The sequence below is a fragment of the Erpetoichthys calabaricus genome, chromosome 3 (assembly GCF_900747795.2).
Source record: "Erpetoichthys calabaricus chromosome 3, fErpCal1.3, whole genome shotgun sequence".
Classification (NCBI taxonomy): Eukaryota; Metazoa; Chordata; class Cladistia; order Polypteriformes; family Polypteridae; genus Erpetoichthys; species Erpetoichthys calabaricus.
The window spans coordinates 290294843-290313005 of record NC_041396.2 but is presented as its reverse complement, the minus strand read 5'-3'; the positions used below and the strand labels follow the sequence as shown (position 1 = coordinate 290313005).

Genomic DNA, 18163 nt, shown 5'->3' with positions numbered 1-18163 from the left:
TAGTGTAGCATTGTAGAAACAGATGTGTCAAAGTAAAATGAAACCATTAACAAGACTCCAGACTTTAAATGCACTGCTAAAGTCTGCTTTAATTTAAAGTATACGCATCTCTCTAATGGGCGTCCATTAAAACTTGTGTTAAAACTGCACAGATCCCGTCCTCTGTTGCTCACCACCATTGATGACTTGACAATTGCACTCTACACCTTCACTGCTGGCACACTAACTGGCTTCTCGCTGTAAAAACTGATGACCAGGCATTCATTGGACGGTGATATTGCATTCTTTGCATAAATTAGTGCAGATGCAGTATACAGGAATCATGGGGTAAAGGATGAGGGGTATCATTATACTTCTGTTTTGTAGAATTGTTATCACTCTTGGCCTTTTGGCTAAGATCGAATGTAGTATCTGTTCTTACCAGTTTAATATCTGATATGTCCCTATCTGGGGACCCATATATTAATTTGATTTTTGGAACAAAGAGATGGAATAGGGGTTTGCTCTGTGAAAAAAATTTTTGCAATTGTGTTCAGGTGGTCTTGTATATTGTTTACAGTTTATGGTGCTACATATTAAAATGACAGTAGTACTGTCCACATCACTATAAGCCACCCTGCAGGCTTGTGAGTTTAATAAAGAAGGACCAGAACACTTCATAACATTCCTCAGGGTTAAGCAGGCTTAGAAAATATTTTTGTACCAACACAAAATATCACTTACACGTGACACTTTTGGGTTTACCTGATGGATTTCATGTCACTAATCTCAAAAAAATCATCTTTAAAAATTTCCATCACGCCTATTTTTGCGATTTTTCTGTCATATCATACATATACTTATAAAGTAAAACTACCATATATACTTGCGGACTTGATTTTACTGTATAATTTCTGGTATTTTATAATGTCGTTTGCGGAAAACTCACGCTATTGGTATAACAGATTATGATACGCTAATGCCCACCTGACAGAGTAACCATGGAGCACACGGCCTTTATTTCTATGTATGTGCCTACGTGACCACATGTGAAGTGACATTTGCATTGTTTTGTGTTTTTAGTATCTCACACCCTCATACACCTTTATCGTAAGAGCATCCCTTATCTGCGATGGAGAGTTCGATCAGAAGAAAATATGAAGCTGGTTTAAAATTAAAGTTGTTGAAGTGGCAAAAGAAATTGGTAACTGCACTGCTGCAACAAAATTCGATGTGTCTGAGAAACTGATGTGAGATTAGAGGAGGCAACAAGATGTGAACAAAAAATAAATTTAAGGGTCGCATTTTTGAATGGGCGTATAAGTCGGGGTCTGATTTTATGATCGATTTTTCGGACCTGACAATAGCATGTTTCAAGACCTGACTTATAAGTGAGTATATATGGTAACATCTGTGCTGGTCTCAAAGTATGGACCCTGCTACTCAGAATGCTGCTCGGTTATACCGAGTACTGATGTTTCACTTGAGATCAAGACCACCGACATTAAAAAGAAATGGCCGCTCTGTAAGCATGGCAGGAAAGTGTGTCATATAAACGACTCATCGACCCAACATGGAGAATTTCCCTCGACTTCGTATAAAACTTGGACTGATGAAAAATGACCTGGAAGTAATGAAACAAGGAAAGTGAAGGATTTTGATATTTGAGGAAGATGTTTCCACAAATAACTAATGCTAAGGTTGAGGAAGCCATTTTGGTTGGTTCTTCAATCAGGCGTTTCAAAAATGAAGAGCAGTTTGAAGTTCTGCTAGTAGGGCTGGAGGACATCACATGGAAGTCTTTCGGATATGTTGCTAAGAAATTTCTTGGTGTCTACAAAGCACCAAACTATGCCCAGTTAGGTTGACAACGTGCTTCAAGCACCCAAAACTATGATTTCTCCATTCACACATGGACTTCTTTCCTGCTAATCTCTGTGCAGTTAGTGATGAACATCAGGAAGGGTTTCACCAGAAATGATGGATGAGAGGTGTGTGTATAAAAGTGTTGTCATGCCTACATGGTGTGATTGAAATGAACATCTGCGGTATGCAGTTTAATCACAATGTCGGAATGATTTGATCTGTAATTTTAAACTGTGGTGCAAAGGGAGAAATCAAGGAAAAATATGTCTTTGTCCCTAACATTATGGAGGGCACTGTAAAACATCCATCCATCCAGCTGAATCCAAACACAGGGGTCTGCTGGAGCCAATCCCAGCCAACAAGGCAGGAACCAATCCCAGGCAGGGTGCCAACCCACCGCAGGACACACACAAACACAATTTAGAATTGCCAATGCACCTAACCTGCATGTCTTTGGACTGTGGGAGGAAACCGGAGCGCCCGGAGGGAAACCCACGCAGACACAGGGAGAACATGCAAAACTCCAGGCAGGGAGGACTCTGGGAAGCGAACCGGGTTTCCTAACTGCGAGGCAGCAGCGCTACACTGCGCCACTGTGCCGCCCCGCTGTAAAACATTTTACATAATGAATACATAAACTACTTTAATATTATCATGGAGATACAGCCATGCTGTACTACAAGCAGGCAGATGTGGACAACTCCATAAGCTGTACGGGGTCACTGTCTATAACATGATGAAGAGTTTCCCAGTCCTGGTAACCACACTGCTCCACCTTGACAGGAGCCACATCAGTGGTTTGGTCCTTTATTAATAAAGATGTCCCCTGGGGTGACACCCACTAGATTAGACAAGTCATAGATGTGGACAAGGGACATGATACCCTGAACTGGACTAGACGTTTTTGATAATGGATGGAGACATTTAGATAGATAGATAGATAGATAGATAGATAGATAGATAGATAGATAGATAGATAGATAGATAGATAGATAGATAGATAGATAGATACTTTATTAATCCAGGGGGAAATTCACATACTCCAGCAGCAAAAAAAATATTAAATTAAAGAGTAATAAAAAATGCAGGTAAAAAACAGACAATAACTTTATATAATGTTCAATGTTTACCCCCTCTGGTGGAATTGAAGAGTCGCATAGTTTGGGGGAGGAATGATCTTCTCAGTCTGTCAGTGGAGCAGGACAGTGACAGCAGTCTGTCGCTGAAACTGCTTCTCTGTCTGGAGATGACACTGTTTAATGGATGTAGTGGATTCTCCATAATTGATAGGAGCCTGCTGAGTGCCCGTTGCTCTGCTACGGATGTCAAACCGTCCAGCTGTATGCCAACAATAGAGCCTGCCTTCCTCACCAGTTTGTCAACAATGTACAGCACCTGAAGAAGTGAAGTGGTAGCACTTCTGCCTTGCATTAAGGATAATGGAGATTGTGTCCGAGGTCCACCCTCTGTGGACTTTGCATGTTCTCCCCATGTCTGTCTGGGATTCCTCCAACGTTCAAAGCCATGCAGGTAGTTGGGCTGGTGATGCTAAAATTTGCCCAGGTGTCTGTGCTGTGAACTGATGTCCTGTCCAGGGATTGTCCCTGCCTTGTGGCCCATACTTTCTGGGATCCTGGGCTCCTGCTCAAGATCAATGGATCTGGCAGACAGATGGATGGATGGATGGATGGATGGATTGATGGATGGATGGATAGAAGGATGAAGAACCTTAGGCAATGTAAACCTGAAAAGTATGGAAAAACCTTACATAAACATTTTCCTTGGCATCTTTTTTTTATGTTCCTGGAGGCGACACCATGGTGGGTTTGCTGGGCTCATTGACAGCTGTTCAGGCATGTCACATTTAGGAACCTCCTGGCCATCCATCAGAGAATTTGGGGGCAGTTGGCAGTGATGGTCTTGGCACTTAGTGGAGCCAATACCCCTTTAAAGACTTTAAGACTGGAGCTACTCAAAGCCAAAAGAAAAAAAAGCAAAAGAAACCCTGGAATCCACATTAAATGGAAGGAAATTGTTCTGGTGAAATTCAAATACAAAGTGATCCTTTCAGAGCTTCCTGCTTTGATTTGTCTTTATGAGAAAGGCACGCCTCTGGATTTCCTAATTGGCACTGTATGGAATCTTTACTAAAGAGCCAAGCTGGCACCCCGCCCTGAATGGCCACATTTAAACCCCTCATACTGAAAACTCCGCTGACATACAAATGTCAAATGAGCATATTTGATAGATAGATAGATAGATAGATAGATAGATAGATAGATAGATAGATAGATAGATAGATAGATAGATAGATAGATAGATAGATAGATAGATAGATAGATAGATAGATAGATAGATTTGAAAGGTACTATATAATAGATAGAATAGGAACAAAATACCTCCTGGTACAGAGGGATGGCGCTGGGCGTTGGCAGTACTGAGAGGTGTGTCCTCTGATTGTTGAATGGGCCTCAGGTTGGATTTCAAGTAGATGAAGCTTTTATGAATGTTGAGGTTTACAGTTACTGCAGCCCCTAAGTAAGGACAGGCAGGGCAGCCTTGGGCTCGTGCTTATTATGCCAGGCTGCCATATTGATTGTTGAATTGAAAAGATGTACTTAAACCAATTAAGACTTGTAAGACTTATTAACAAAGGATTTGGTCAATCAGAAGGTTATTCAGTGGTCATGAAAAACACAAGGCTGACAGTTCCATCCTCACAGTGAGTCAAACCCTTAACGTGCTTGTATTCAGACTGCAATGTGCTAGAACTTTGACTTGATTAGCAAGTCATTTAAGAGAAAAAACCATTAGCTAGATCAACAAATCTGAATGTAGATAAATAAAACTACTGTCAGATGTATTGAGGCGTGAAAGAAAAAATGGAAGTTGGAATCACAAGAGTTAGGGTTAGGATTAGGGTTAGGATTAGTATTGCAGATGCTGTGACATATTCAATGTTCTCCCTGTGTTCATGTGAGTTTTTCTCAAGTTCTCCTCCTACATCCCAAAGATTTGCACATTAAATGAAATGCTGACCAGGACTGGGTCAATGGGAGTAGTGGCCTGGCATCTATCCAGGGTTGGTTCTTGTTTTGTTCTCATGGTGGTTTTGTTAGTCATTTGTACAAAAACAGAAGTATTCCAATTATTGTGAACCGTCACTAACCCTCCTTTATTTGATTTCTCTCACTAGTATCTTTCTGGGGCGGCATGGTGGCGCAGTGGTAGCGCTGCTGCCTCGCAGTTAGGAGACTCGGGTTCGCTTCCCGGGTCCTCCCTGCGTGGAGTTTGCATGTTCTCCCCGTGTCTGCGTGGGTTTCCTCTGGGCACTCCGGTTTCCTCCCACAGTCCAAAGACATACAGGTTAGGTGGATTGGCGATTCTAAATTGGCCCTAGTGTGTGCTTGGTGTGTTTGTGTGTGTCCTGCGGTGGGTTGGGACCCTGCCCAGGATTGGTTCCTGCCTTGTTGCCCTGTGTTGGCTGGGATTGACTCAGCAGACCCCCGTGACCCTGTGTTCGGATTCAGCGGGTTGGAAAATGGATGGATGGATGGTATCTTTCTGTGGTACCTGGTGCCACCATTCTACTACCAAGCTGTTATCCTGCCTTGGAATCAACAGACAGAAAGATTCTGTCATCAGATGAAGCAGCCTGGGCAGACCCTGCTATAGAATGACCATCAGGGGGTGGCCATTTGGCCGAGGTCTCCAGGACTATTTCTGGCTTTGTCTTTGAATTTCTCCCCTACAGTTGACCCTGGACCCCACCAGAGATACTACTGACTGAGTTTTTGTTTTCTTCTCCTCCTTTATCAACTTGCCATAGTTCAACGATTAATTAATGGGCAGATATTGTTGGTTTCCATCTGTGTTAATCAGCTTTTATTTTGTTTTCTTTGTGTTTTAACAAACCCATGTCTAGTCAGTTGGAAATTCTACACTTGTGTTTCACCTGAGAACTTGTCACAGCGGTGAAGAGTAGTATATAAAAATAAACTGAACTGAATTGAACAGAATAGCTGCTGGAATAGGGGCCATGTCACTTGAAGAGGAAGCAGGGACAAATACATAGATGGGCTTTCTTTGAGCTGAGGTGGTGTTCACCATGAAAGGCAATGCATTAAAAGACAATGACAGATTTGCTAATAGACACTGAGTTACAATGTAGTTGATTGATGCCCATAGTGTGGACTGTTGAGCACAGCCCATAATGGCGCTGTGAAAAGCACCAAGAGATCGAAAGAAGTTTGTGGTGATCCCTGTGTAATTGGTTGAAATGAAAATAATAAATAAGATAAAGAAAATGTGAATAAGTCTTCACAGATGGGAGTCAAAAAGGGACGGGCTCCAGATGGCGGCATAACTAGTTTTATATGGCCCAGGCAGGAAGGGGTGGGTCCAGGAGGCTGAATGAGGGAAGTGACGTCATAAGTGGTAAGGCTGTCAATCTTCTGTTCTGCAGTATGAGAAAGTGAAAAGACATTTGGCAACAGTGCCAACCCTTGGTTTGGAGGATAATTACCACCACCAGTCCACTTTAGCTTTCTCTCATGTGCATGCGTGTGACAGAACATAATAATACATTTTGTTTATATAGCGCCTTTCCCTTGCTCAAGGCACTTACAGAATATAAGAAGAACGGCAGGGTATACAGTATATAGTGTGAAGGATGTCCATATGTTGGCTTCATGGGCAAGTCAATGTGATTTGTAGTTTAGGTTGTTGGTTCTTGAGCAGAATCAAGTTGATCAATGGCCACCAAGCTGAGCTGATTGATGTCTGTAGTGTCTAGTTCCTTCTACGCCCATATCAGGATCTCTTATGCCAAGAGTGGAGTGGTAGCTCTCTGGCTAAGGATCTATGTTGGTATCTTGAAGGTGGCCGGTTCAAATCCCTTTACTGCCAGAAGGGGTCCTACTCTGTTGGGCTCTTGAGCAAGGCTCTTAACCATACCTGTAGGTGCTGTACAATGGCTGACCCTGTGCTGTTACCCCCAAAGGTGATTTCCTCTTGGGGATTAATAAAGTATATCATCATCATTGTCAATACCTGCTCTGTGGCTTCCTAGGAAAAGCCAATGTACCAAATTCCATAGTATGGCCTGTTGGGTAAAGCCGACCTGATAGTTGTCTATAGTGTGGCTTTTTCTAGTTGACCAGTGTCCACAATAGGGCCTCTTAAGCATGGCCAATTGACGAGTGTTCATAATGTGGTCATCTGATCCCAGCCAAGCTTATTAATTTCCAAAGTGAGGACCCTTCAGCACACCCTAATTGACTGGTGAACATAACAGGGTCTCCTGAGCATAGCCAAGCTGAATGATGACCATATATGTGGTCTCTTGGACAAAGACAATACCAATAGTGTGACCTCTTAGCAAAGACAAGCTGAACAGTTTAGAAACAGCCACAGCATTGCACAGGAACTTGGATGGCATCCAGGCCTTGGCAGATTGGTGACAGATGAAATTAAATGTAAGGAAATGTAAAGGGTTACATGCAGGAAGTGAAATGTTAGACGTGAATACTCAATGGCAAGTCTGAAACTTGAAAGTACCCCCTAATGAGAAGGACGAGGGAGTCCCCGTGGACTCGTCACTATCTACATCCAGGCAGTTGTCCACAAGCTCTTAAGAGGGCTGATTGTATGATGTCCTAACCATGGCTCAAGTGTGTTTTCAGTTTAGTTCATAATCATATGCAGGGTGAGTCAAAATTATGTTAACATTTGAATGGCGGAAACAATTTATTCACAAAACGTGCTTCATACAGTATGTGCAAGATGATTTACAGGAAGGTCTCAACCTGTTCGCCATCATGTTCAACACATGTGGCACATAAATTGTCCACAAAAATTGTATATAAGTTTATACGTACCAGTACCATACTTTTAACATAGCTCTGATTCACCCTGTATTTGTTGTCTTTTAAATATTATTTAATATATTTGTTTTTAATTCTCCTTTTGGTTTTGTCTTCTTTGTTGTATTAACCATATATCGTCTGATTTTTTATTAACATTGTGTTTATGAATTACTTTGCCATTTTCTATTAAGTTAATATTGGATGTTTTAGTTTCCGTTTTAGTCTGCTCTACTCTTCTCCCTCTAGTCTAATGACTGCACCTCTATGGACCCCTCTGTTAAACACAACCATCATTGGGCTCATCAGTAACGGTGATGAGTTTGCATACTGATGGGAGTTCGAACAGCTGGCCCTTTGGCATGGGAAAGGCGCTATATAAATAAAATGTATTATTATTATTATTATTATCATTATTATTGTCATAACAATCTGTAGGTAAACACTCTCAAAACTGTGGAGATGACAGTGGATTTTAGGAGGGGTCCCACAATATTACCCCCCCCCCCCCCCCCCACCTCTATACTTAATATTGCTGGAAAAGTTTTGGAAACCTTCACGGTTCTGGGTAACCTATAATCTCCTGGGGCTGAAATGAGAGACCAGTGTAGGATCCATCATAGAAATGGCACAACACTGAATGTACTTCCTTCAATAGCTGAGGAGGTTCAACCTTCCACAGGAGCTGCTGATTCAGTTTTGCACAGCAGTCATTGAGTCTTTTCTCAGCTCATCCATAACAGCGTGGTACGGATCAGCGACTAAACGTGAGAAAAACAAGCTACATCGAATAGTCAGGTCGGGCGAACATATCATTGGTGCCAGTCTGCCCACCTTACAGGACCAGTATTATTCCAGAATCATGAAACGGGCTTGGAAAATCATCACTGACCCCTAACACCCCGGCTACAACCTTTTTGAATTTCTTCCATTAGCCAGGTATTATAGATTAATATTAGGCAAAACAGTTTTTTTCCCACAGGCCATCAAGCTCACAAATGGTTAATTTCATCCCCCCTACCAAGCCTCCCAGGGTCTTGAAATACTGTTAATACTGTTTACAGATTGTTAATACTTATTTATTTTTATGATTAACTGTTGTGTGTATGTCAATCATGTAACTTATAATTGGAGAGTCACCAAAACCAGAGTCAAATTCCTTGTATGCGTGCATACTTGGCCAATAAATCTGATTCTGATTCTCATTTTGATCTTGATCTGCCATGTCTCCTTAAAGTAGAGACTGAGAAGGTGGCTGGCGGTTCTAAAAAGACAGTACATAATAACAGACATAACAGAAAATGACGTCTGTAATGTCATGTCTGGAGCACAGTCTAGTTGATCTGAGCCCACATCGGGTGGGGCTCTTAAACACATTTTGTGAATCAGTGTTTTGAATGGAGGTGGGCAGATCATTCCACCAGCCAGGAGCTACACATGAAAAGAGTCTGGATTGAGATTTGTTGCCATGCAGATGTGACATCACCAAACGCTGTTTATCAGAAGAAGACCATGAGTGGGCGAGAAGGAGCAGACAACCTCACAAGTGTGTCCCTTGACTACTCTGTGGGCAAGCATCAAAAATTTTAACTTAATACTTGCCGCTACAGGGAGCCAATGTGGTCATCTGAAGATAGGGGTGACATGTACCCACATCAGCTGGTTGAACACAAGGTATGCCACTGCTTTGTGAATCATCTGCAGTGGCTTGGTGACACATGCTGGTACTCCTGCCAGCAGAGTGTTACAATAGTCTAGACAAGACTAAAGCCTGTCCTGCATACCCTGTCAGATATTGTCTCATCCTGGGCATATTGTACAGAGTGACACTGCAAGACTGAGAGACTGTAGCAACATGGCCCCTGAAGGACAGATGGTCATTGATCACCAGCCCGAGGCTGTATGCTGGTGTTTGTGATAATTAGCAGAGAACAGAGATGGGGTGCTGAATAGACAGATGAGCTGGGATAATAAGTTACGACTTTGCTAGGTTGAGCTGAAGATGCAGTTCCTTCATCCAGGTTAGAATATCATCGAGATGTACAGAGATTCCAGATGATACCGTGAGGTCGTTTGGAGAGAACAACACGTACATCAGCTTAGCACTGAAAGGGAAATACCATATGATTGAATGACAGGGTCTGGTGAAGAGGTGTATAGAGAGAAGAAAAAGAAGAAGAAGAGCAGGTCCAGCATCAGTCCTTGGGGCACCCCCATACTTGCCTGCTTGCACCCTTGACATTCAAGATTCAAGATTCAACAGTATTTATTGTTATTTCATCCATACATAGTAGTACAGCATACAATGAAATGAAACAACGTTCATCCAGGACCATGGTGCTACATAGAACACAGGACAACGAAGAATCCACAACACATAACATGAAGACACATAAAATACAGTATAACAAGGTGCATGTGAGTCAAATGTACAAACATGTGCAACCATGTGCAACACTGCAGAACAGAACACATATATCAGATATCAGTCCGGTCCATGAGTGTTCAGGAGTCTGACTGCTTGGGGGAAGAAACTGTTACACATTCTGGTGGTGAGGGGCCGAATGCTTCGGTACCTTTTTTTTCTCAATGGCAGGAGTGTAAACAGTGAGTGTGAAGGGTGTGTTGGGTCATTCACAATGCTGGTGGCTTTGCGGATGCAGCGTGTGGTGTAAATGTCCATGATGGAGGGAAGAGAGATCTTCTCAACTGTCTTCACTATCTGTTCTAGGGCTTTGCGATCCCTGACCGTGCAATTTCCAAACCAGACAGTGATGCAGTTGCTCAGGATGTTCTCTATGGTTCCTCTGTAGAATGTTGTTAGAATAGCTGGTGGAAGATGTGTTTTCCTCAGCCTACGCAGGAAGTAGAGCCGCTGCTAGGCTTTCTTGGCTAAAGAGCTGGTGTTGTGGGACCAGGTGAGGTTCTCTTCCAGGTGGACACTCAGGAATTTGGTGCTCCACAGTTGAGCCGTCAATGTTCAGTGGCAGATGGTCACTCTTAGTCTTCCTAAAGTTAACAATCATCTCCTTTGTTTTGTCTACATTCAGAGACAGGTTATTGGCTTTACACCAGTCCGTTAACCGCTGCACCTCCTCTCTGTATGCTGACTCATTGTTGTTGCTGATGAGACCCACCACAGTTGTGTCATCGGCGAATTTTATGATGTGATTAGAGCTGTGCGTTGCTGCACAGTCATGAATCAGCAGTGTGAACAATAATAAACTGAGCACACAGCCTTGAGGGGCTCCAGTGCTCAGTGTGGTGTTTCTGGAGATGTTGTTTCCAATCCTAACTGACTCAGGTCTCTCAGTCAGGAAGTCCAGAATCCAGTTACAGAGGGAAATGTTCAGTCCCAGTAGGCTCAGCTTTTCCGTCAGCTGCTGAGAAATAATCGTGTTGAATGCTGAGCTGAAGTTGATCTCTCGTCATCAGGACACACTTGCCCAAAAACCAGCTGAGGGAAGCTCCAGTGATGCCACGGTCAGAATGGATGGCAAGGATAATCTGCTGGTTGACAAAGGCAGGGGACTCTAGGCCTGCTGTAACAGCCTGACAACGGTAAGAGGAGCCATCTTGTTGGACTGGTCCTGACTGATTAGAATCAAGCAGTCTGTTCTGTAGAAGAGAGGAAGAGACTTTGCTGCAGTGTTTTGGAATCGTATTACATGATATCATCTGCTCTTGCATTTTGCCCTGCACTTGTATTTCTACTGCACTATTGTATTGTATTGAGGATTACTTGAGTTCTGTTCAGTATATTGTATAGTATTACCCCTTTTTTAGACACCCGCTGCACGTCCAACCTACCTGGAAAGGGGTAATAATAATAATAGTAATATTTTTTATTTCAGGGTGCCTTTCTAAACACCTAAGGACAACCAACAAAAACACGCATGTACACGTACATATATACTGTACATCTACTGTTTATATATAAAATCCTACGCCTAAAAGTGCAGCAATTTTATGTGGTGTTTTTATGTCACGCTTTAAATCGGGCTTATTTTAAAACCTACATACTGTATATACAGTGCATCCAGAAAGTATTCACAGCGCATCACTTTTTCCACATTTTGTTATGTTACAGCCTTATTCCAAAATGGATTAAATTCATTTTTTTCCTCAGAATTCTACACATAACACCCCATAATGACAATGTGAAAAAAGTTTACTTGAGGTTTTTGCAAATTTATTAAAAATAAAAAAACTGAGAAATCCCATGTACATAAGTATTCACAGCCTTTGCTCAATACTTTGTCGATGCACCTTTGGCAGTGATTACAGCCTCAAGTCTTGTTGAATATGATGCCGCATGCTTGGCACACCTATCCTTGGCCAGTTTTTCCCATTCCTCTTTGTAGCTCCTCTCAAGCTCCATCAGGTTGGATGGGAAGCGTCGGTGCACAGCCATTTTTAGGTCTCTCCAGAGATGTTCAATCAGATTCAAGTCTGGGCTCTGGCTGGGCCACTCAAGGACATTCACAGAGTTGTCCTGAAGCCACTCCTTTGATATCTTGGCTGTGTGCTTAGGGTCGTTGTCCTGCTGAAAGATGAACCGTCGCCCCAGTCTGAGGTCAAGAGCGCTCTGGAGCAGGTTTTCATCCAGGATGTCTCTGTACATTGCTGCAGTCATCTTTCCCTTTATCCTGACTAGTCTCCCAGTCCCGGCCGCTGAAAAACAACCCGACAGCATGATGCTGCCACCACCATGCTTCACTGTAGAGATGGTATTGGCCTGGTGATGAGCGGTGCCTGGTTTCCTCCAAACATGACGCCTGGCATTCACACCAAAGAGTTCAATCTTTGTCTCATCAGACCAGAGAATTTTCTTTCTGATGGTCTGAGAGTCCTTCAGGTGCCTTTTGGCAAACTCCAGGCGGGCTGCCATGTGCCTTTTACTAAGGAGTGGCTTCCGTCTGGCCACTCTACCATACAGGCCTGATTGGTGATTTACTGCAGAGATGGTTGTCCTTCTGGAAGGTTCTCCTCTCTCCACAGAGGACCTCTGGAGCTCTCACAGAGTGACCATTGGGTTCTTGGTCACCTCCTTGACTAAGGCCATTCTCCCCCGATCGCTCAGTTTAGATGGCCAGCCAGCTCTAGGAAGAGTCCTGTTGTTTTCGAACTTCTTCCACTTATGGATGATGGAGGCCACTGTGCTCATTGGGACCTTCAAAGCAGCAGAAATTTTTCTGTAACCTTCCCCAGATATGTGCCTCGAGACAATCCTGTCTCGGAGGTCTACAGACAATTCCTTTGACTTCATGCTTGGTTTGTGCTCTGACATGAACTGTCAACTGTGGGACCTTATATAGACAGGTGTGTGCCTTTCCAAACATGTCCAGTCAACTGAATTTACCACAGGTGGACTCCAATGAAGCTGCAGAAACATCTCAAGGATGATCAGGGGAAACAGGATGCACCTGAGCTCAATTGTGAGCTTCATGGCAAAGGCTGTGAATACTTATGTACATGTGCTTTCTCAGTTTTTTTATTTTTAATAAATTTGCAAAAACCTCAAGTAAACTTATTTCACGTTGTCATTGTGGGGTGTTGTGTGTAGAATTCTGAGGAAAAAAATGAATGTAATCCATTTTGGAATAAGGCTGTAAACATAACAAAATGTGTAAAAAGTGATGCGCTGTGAATACTTTCCAGATGCACTGTATGTTTGGTATCATTCTTTTCAGAATTTATCGAACTTTAATGTGATGTTGTTAGATTTTCAGATTCTTATACTGTTTTTAAATTCTAAACTAAAAAATTTCAAGAACTCACGTCCCGCGAGACAAGACTTTGTGCCAACTGATTTAATCATGCCAGGGGCCGGATATAAAAGACAAAGAGTAGGACAGCTGATGCACAAGCTTTTAAATGTTCGAAGTGCTGTGCAAGATGCAGATCACACGGCACAGCAGCAGCAGCTGATTGAGCAAAGAGGAGGTAAAAAATAAAGCTGTATTTGTTTCCCATTGTATCACCGATTAAGAGGGGGTTTAGGAGGAGTGTGCGTTAAGCCCCCCTCTTTGCAGAGACATGAAGTGGCTGGTGTGAAGCGCAGGCCATGGGGGGCGAACCCCGTAGCATATCTATATCTATGGAACTGAAAATACAGTAATAAGAATACAGCCTAAGGTCATGTAGTGTTAGCTATCTAATCAGTTAAGTCTTATGATGAGATTTGAAAGTAGGTAGGTAATCTGTGTCCCGAATGCTTTGAGATGAAGAGCACTACGACTAAATACCCAGGTACCCATGGTGATCAGTCATGCATGGGGGGTGATGAGAAGACCAGATATAGAGGACCTAAGAGTGCGGTTAGGTGTATAAACATGTATGAGGTCAGAGAGGTATAATGGAGTAAGGTTATGAAGTGCCTTGAAGGTAAGTAGAAGAATTTGAAAATTAATGTGAAATTTTACAGGAAGCCAATGAAGCTGTTTAAGAGATGGGGTCATGTGTTCCATGGAAGAGGTCTGAGTTATAATACAGGCAGCTGAATTCTGAACAAGCTGGAGTTTATGAAGAAACTTATGTGGGAAACCAGAGAGAACAGTCAGTCAGTCATTTTCCAACCCATTATATCCTAACTACAAGGTCACGAGGGTCTGCTGGAGCTAATCCCAGCCAGCACAGGGTGCAAGGCAGGAACAAATCCCGGGCAGGGCACCAGCCCACCGCAGGGCACACACACACACCAAGCACACACTAGGGACAATTTAGGATCGCCAATGCACCTAACCTGCATGTCTTTGGACTGTGGGAGGAAACCTACGCAGACACAGGGAGAACATGAAAACTCCACGTAGGGAGGACCTGGGAAGCAAACTCAGGTCTCTTTACTGCGAGGCAGCAGCGCTACCACTGCGCCACCATGCCGCCCCCAAAGAGAAGAGAATTACAATAATCAATGTGAGAAGTGACCACTGCATGAGTAAGGATGGCGGTGCTATTTAGTGTGAGGGAGGGTTGCAAGCGTGCAGTGCTACGGAGATGAAAAGATGACCGTATAACATGATTGATATGCGGTTCAAAAGACAGTCTCTTTCTTCAATTTGTCATTCCCCCCTGCAAGGGTTTCTTTTAGGGTTTTGTTTCTTGTCTTCTGAGAGAGTCAAGGCTGTCAAAAGACAGGGCCTGATAATGCCCATCATGGCACTCCTTGTGTGATTTTGGGTTATACAAAAATAAATTGTATTGTAGTTTGGATAAAAAGGAGAAGAAAGACACTGGTCTTCAGTTACTTACTTGAGATGGGTTGAGAGTGGGCTTCTTGAGAAGATGAGTCATTAGGGTCTGCTGGAATAATGTAGGAAAAGTGCCTGTGCTGAGTGGGGTGTTGACGACATGTGTAATTACAGAAATGAGCGAGGGAGAGATAGCCTGGAGGAGATATGAGGTGCTGGGGTCAGGTGGACAGGGATGGTGGATAGGAGAGAGGAAGGTGAGAAGATTGTGGGGTGTTCAGACTGGCTGATGACAACAGGTTGCAAACTCATCAGCAGTCAAAGAGATTGTGGGTGGAGCTGATGGAGGACAGGGGTGAAAGCAGAGAAGAAGCCACAAGTATCAGAAGTGCTGCTAATCCTGTTTTGAGAGAAACAGCCCAGCGTTGGCAGCAACAGAAGAGAAGGAAACTTTTCCAAGCAAGCCTGGGCCTTTGACTTGTTCCATTTCCTTTCAGCTGTCCTAAGCTTTGTCCTGTCACCACCCTAAGGTTTGCGTACAGACTTGGTGGGTGTAAGTGATCAGAGCTGGAGAGAGACAGACTGCTGCGATAACAAGAAGGTCCGTCTTTGCCAGGCTGAGCAGGAGATGTTGTTCCTTCATCCTGGTTGAGATATCAGTGAGACGATTCTTGCTGGTATCGGGTGGTCCTCTGGAGGGGATGATAGGTACAGCTGTGTATCATCGGCATAGAAGTGACAAGAATGTAGAAAAATAAGAAAACATTCCAGAAGAGCAAGAAAGGAGGCAAAGGGAGATGCCTACAAAGCAATCCTGAAAAGGAAATGCACTAAAATAACCTTAAGAAGAAGAGCAAAATAAGTCATCAGAAAAGACCAAAGAATATCCAATAGTCACAGAAGCACCAGACACTAGGGGGTCTTGGGGTGGCCCCCTACACTACAATGACACATGATGGACAATGAGACCAGAAGACTTTGGTCTGGCATGGATGATGATACGAGAAAAGCTTGGCCTGAACAGAAGGACAAGAAAAGATCCCAATGTCCAAAAGAGGCAAAAGAGCAGCATTTCCCAACCGAGATGAAGCAGCAGAAAAGAGACCACCATTAGGTAACCCTCTGGACCATGGGATGGTGTCTTTATTAGTGCCCTGTTACTTAAGCAGCATGTCCATTGTGAGCTGTCAAGCTGTAGAATTCATTTTTATACTTTAAGTGAACTTCTAGCTGGGAGTCAGCAGATGATGGCCTGCTGCTGCCATTTTAGGGGGGTTGGCTGAGTCACTTGAAGGCAGCCTACGCCATCGCTTATACCATCACCTCAACCATGTGCTGTTGTTTGCTTTCCTGGAAAGCATTAGTCCTGGAAGATTACTGGGTGGCATCTGAGTCTGGGGGTGGCTAGTCGACACCCCCCCCCCACCCGACTTCTGCTCCTCTCTGTCTTCAAAGAGGCCAAAGCAGACGGAAGGCCGAGAAGAAGAGCGTCTTTGCTGCGGTGGTGTTTACACTAGAGTAAACCGCCAGCCGTCAGAGGAGTGCACCAAAAGAGGGGCCGTCCCCACAAAAGCGGAATAACACAGAGATGCGGTTTCTCTCATTATTTTTCTTTCTTCCTTTTAGACACGATGGGGACGGGGTGGCGACTTTAGATCTGGAGGTCCCCAGCCTGACTTGTGAAGTGCCTTCCTAGCAGCCGAAGGCATTCATTCCAGGGCATTAAATTGAAAACATAAATCCCCTAAATATGAAACAAATGGTGCTTCACCACTCGCCACTTCCTGAGCAAAGTCCGTAAAAACTGGTAGCCCGGGAAAGCAAAGGCAATTCAAGCAATGAACTTTTACATCATCTCCATTGTGGGTCAAAACTCAACAGCAAAAATAATGCAGCGAAATTATTGGTTGGGAGTTTCATATCAGACCTAGTGCTCCTTTACAAAAGAATTACACGCTGGACAAGAATTTCAGTTATTCACATTAAAGAATCGGGGCGGCACGGTGGCGCAGTGGGTAGCGCTGCTGCCTCGCAGTTGAGAGATCTGGGGACCTGGGTTCGCTTCCCGGGTCCTGCCTGCGTGGAGTTTGCATGTTCTCCCCATGTCTGCGTGGTGCTCTGGTTTCCTCCCACAGTCCAAAGACATGCAGGTTAGGTGGATTGGCGATTCTAAATTGGCCCTAGTGTGTGCTTGGTGTGTGGGTGTGTTTGTGTGTGTCCTGCGGTGGGTTGGCACCCTGCCCAGGATTGTTTCCTGCCTTGTGCCCTGTGTTGGCTGGGATTGGCTCCAGCAGACCCCCGTGACCCTGTGTTCGGATTCAGCAGGTTGGAAAATGGATGGATGGACATTAAAGAATCAGAAATGTCAGAAAATTTCGAAATTCTTTATACATATATTGTGAACAATAGGAGGCGCTCTTGTGGCATCCACTAACCCAAATAAAGCCAAAGTGAAAAAAAAAATTAAAAGGAAAGTTTCATTACACACAAATATTTCAAGCAAGCAGCACCAACAAATAAGATGGAGGAAGCTGGTGCCTGTCCTAGCAGCACTGGGCAGAAGGCAGGAAGAGACCCTGGACTTGGGCAGGCAGCCCATCATAGGCCCAGTTGACAGTAAATACTGCCTTTCTATAGTAACTTTCATAGTGAAGACAATCAGACAGCAGAGGGCAGCATAACAGCATGCAATCTTTCTTTCATGCACTATATAGCGCATGTACCAGGCCTTTAGAAGCTCCAATTCCCTCCTCTTGCCCAGTGCTGCTAGAATAGGCACCTGCTCCCCATGACCCTGAACTGGATAATTGGAATAGAAAATAAGTAAATGGATTCAGCATTGGACTGACACACGGGTCTGTTTATGAGATCTTTTGTGATGGGGACACTCCTGCTGAAGGCCATGAGAGAAGTGTCTCTCTTGTTTGTTTCCACTGTTAGGGTAATCAGCATCTTCATTAGCTCACCACGCTGAGCTGTGTGCCTTCTCTTCCTTTTCTGGGTCAACCTGCAGTGCTGCTCAGAGTGGCTCTTTTTGTGCTGCTCCAGTTCACATGGCCCCACCCCCTGCAGACTCTCGGCTACTCTGGTCTGTATGGCCACACCCCCTGCAGATTCTTATTTGCTCCAGCTTGCAAAGCCCCGCCCCAACAGACTCTCACCTGGTCAGGCCCACATTTGCACCAAACCCGCAAACTCTGACCAGAATGGATCTGTGGGGAAAAAAAACTTCTGCTGTTGCTTGCTGGCCTTGCACTGTAAAGC

General features: G+C 43.9%; 1 non-coding gene across 1 annotated transcript; it reads left to right on the top strand.

The window, feature by feature from the left end:
- The first annotated feature begins 371 nt into the window (after nt 1–371).
- Nucleotides 372–562, top strand: LOC114649741 (U2 spliceosomal RNA). Its single transcript, XR_003715890.2, has one exon. It is a non-coding gene; the product is annotated as a U2 spliceosomal RNA (small nuclear RNA).
- Nucleotides 563–18163: the final 17601 nt, after the last annotated feature.